A 3,296-nucleotide genomic window follows, 5' to 3' on the forward strand; every position below is an offset into this window, starting at 1 on the left:
GCCTCCTCCCTCACGAGGCCCGGCTCCCCTGGCCGACCCGCTGGTGGACGGGCGGTCTCCGCCATTGTTGGGAGATGCACACATGTCCCTAACGGGAACCAGATGCCAGGACAACAATGCCTTGCTCTCCAGCTCTGGGCTTCCAACAATTGTGCTTCCCCTTCCTGGCAGAGCCAGCCTGAAGCCTGCACAGGCCTGGGGTAACCCCGGGGCCTGAATCCCTGGCCACCACAGTGGATGATGACACCACCACCACCACAGCTCCTTTGCAATGCTCACCCCGTGGCCACTGAGGCCAACATCTGCCCCTACCCTTTCATCTCCTGCCAGGGGAGGCCCGGGTCCCTCAGCTGATGGCGGGGAGTGTGGGGAGCGCTGTCTCTCCAGCATCTTAGTTCCATGCTATCTCTATTCTGCACATTCCAGGGACAGCTCACCTGCATAAAGTCTCTCTGAAGAAAGGGTTGAGGTGGCCAGTAGGGACCCAGGTGGCCCCAGCACTCTGTCCTGGTCTGAGGCAGCAGGTCTGGAGGAGAAGTGAAATGGTAAGCAGGAACTAGGAGCACTGAGGGCCGTGCCTGCCTAGGGGACTGGTCGGCCGGGGGATTGGGGACTGACCGGCCGGGGGCCCGGACAGTCGTGCCGCTTCTCTGTCCACCCTTCCGTCCTTTCCCAGGGAAACCTCAGACAGGGACCGGATACCATGTCCCCGCCTGCCCCCCACCCCACCCCTCCGCCCTTCAGTGCTGGGAAACACGAGCGGTCACGGCTGCTGAAGGCAGCCTGTCAGGGCTGGCCAGAAAGCGACTGTGTGTCTGGGACTGGGAGCTGGGCCTCTCTGGCTTAAATGAATACCTCAGTCTGAAACCCCTAAGCATCACCACCCGCTTCCTCAAATACCCCCGTCCTGTCGCCCTTCGTCTGCATTTAGAACAGAAAACACCAGCTTTCGGACCACTCTGGTGCCAGGGCGCCGCTAGTCTCGGTCAGAGCAGGCGGGGTGGGGATGGGGGGCGGAGCTCAAGGACTCCTCCCGTTCCCCTCTTTAATCCTTCAACTTTAACTCTTTAACCTCTCTAACATCTGATTTCTTTGGAGAAGCAGCTGGGCTAGGACTTGGAGTTAGGAGACCTGGGTTCTGATCCTGGCTCTACTGCTTGCCTGATGGATGTCTATGGACAAATCACTTCACTTCTCCCAGTTTCCTCATCTGCAAAATGGGCTGTGCCTGATCTGATTTTATTGTATTTCTCCCTGTACTTAGAGAAGCAGCATGGCTCAGAGGAAAGAGCCCGGGCTCGGGAATCAGAGGTCATGGGTTCTAATCCCAGCTCCGCCACTTGTTAGCTGTGTGACTTTGGACAAGTCACTTCACTTCTCTGTGCCTCAGTTAACTCATCTGTAAAATGGGGATTAAGACTGTGAACCCCATGTGGGACAACCTGATCACCTTGTATCCCCCCAGTGCTTAGAACAGTGCTTTGCACATTGTGAGCGCTTAACAAATACCAATATCATTATTATTATTATTACTTAACACAGTACCTGGAACAAAGTAAGTACTAAACAAACATCACAATTATTATTATTATCATTATTTTAGCCCCTCGAGGATCATTTCAACAAAGCCAGTGCTGGTTGATTTAAGGTCAGGGGCAGAAGATGTACATGTGGTGATATGCCTAGGATGGTACACCTGGGGTGGTCCACTTGGGACACCTGGGGCAGTACACTACACAGTGATGTCATACACCCTCAAGAGGGAAAATGGTCACCAGCCCTGGGCCTGGCATCCACTCCCTGCTGGGCTCCCCGCTCTCTGGTGACCTCTCTCAGCCCAACCGTGCTCCCCTTACAGCCCAGTGGAAACAAGTGTCTTATTTGCTGGGGGGATTTTGTTTGCTTTTTTTAAAATGGCATTTATTCAGCACTTACTATGTGCAAAGCACTGTTCTAAGCGCTGTTCAGATCATTTTTCCATAAAGACGTTCAGTGCATGTCTCCCACTCCTCAAGAACCTTAAGTTTCAATTGATTGATTGATTGATTCAGTGGTTGCCCATCCACGTCCGCATCAAACTGAAATTCCTTATCATCAGCTTTAATGCACTCAATCAGCTCGCTCCTTCCTACCTTACCTCACTGATTTTCTACTACGACCCAGCCCACACATTCTGCTCATCTAACAACAATGTACTCACTATACCTCTACCAATCAATCAATCAATCAATCGTATTTATTGAGCACTTACTGTGTGCAGAGCACTGTACTCAGTGCTTGGGAAGTACAAGTTGGCAACATATAGAGACAGTCCCTACCCAACAGTGGGCTCACAGTCTAAAAGGGGGAGACAGAGAACAAAACCAAACATACTAACAAAATAAAATAAATTGAATAGATATGTACAAAGATATGTATAGATATCTACCACATCTGTCTCACTGCCAACCCCTCGCCCACATCTTCACCTGGCCTGGAACACTCTCCCCTTGCATATACAACAGCCCTCCGCTTTCCCCATTTTCAAAAGCCTTACTAAAATCACCTCTCCCCCAAAAGGCCTTCCCCAACCAAGACCTCATCTTTCCTACTCCTCCCCTCTTCGGTGTCACCCTGGCACTTGGATTTGTACCCTTGAAGCATTTTCTATTCAGTGCACCCTCAGCCCCACAGCACTAATGTGTATATCCATAATTTATTTCAAAGTCTGGTTCCCTCTCTACACTGTAAGCTCCTGGTGGAAAGGGAATGTGTCTACCAACTCTGATGTACAGTACTCTCCAAGGGCTTAGTACAGTGTTCTGCACACAGTAAATGCTCAATAAATATGACTAACTGCTTAATTTGCTGAGTGTTTGCCCAAACTGGAAAGCTGTCTTTTGTTTTTGCTGTGGAACTGCAGCTTGTGTTTGGAGCCTGGAGCATGGGAGCCAAACGTCACCTCTGTACAGGCAACTTCTTCAATGGCTCTGTGTCACTGCCTCAGGAGTGCCTGTGTTTAAGAGAAATTGTGTGTGTGTGTGTATGTGTGTGTGCGTGTGTGTTTTGTGGGGGTGGAGGGCGTGCATGTATGTGTATGTCTGCATGCATGTGTGTGCATAAATGCTTGTATGATGGTGTAAGTACAGGTGCGTACCTACATGTGCATATGTGATGGAGTGTGTGAGTCTGCGTTTGGTCAACCCATGCTGAGGAGCACTTACTACAGAGCCTAGTACCTAGTAAGTGCTTATCAAATACCACAATTATTATTGTTAGTCTTACTTTTTTAAATGGTATTTAAGTACTTACTAGGT

This window comes from Tachyglossus aculeatus, unplaced genomic scaffold (genome assembly GCF_015852505.1).
Source record: "Tachyglossus aculeatus isolate mTacAcu1 unplaced genomic scaffold, mTacAcu1.pri scaffold_187_arrow_ctg1, whole genome shotgun sequence".
Lineage (NCBI taxonomy): Eukaryota > Metazoa > Chordata > Mammalia > Monotremata > Tachyglossidae > Tachyglossus > Tachyglossus aculeatus.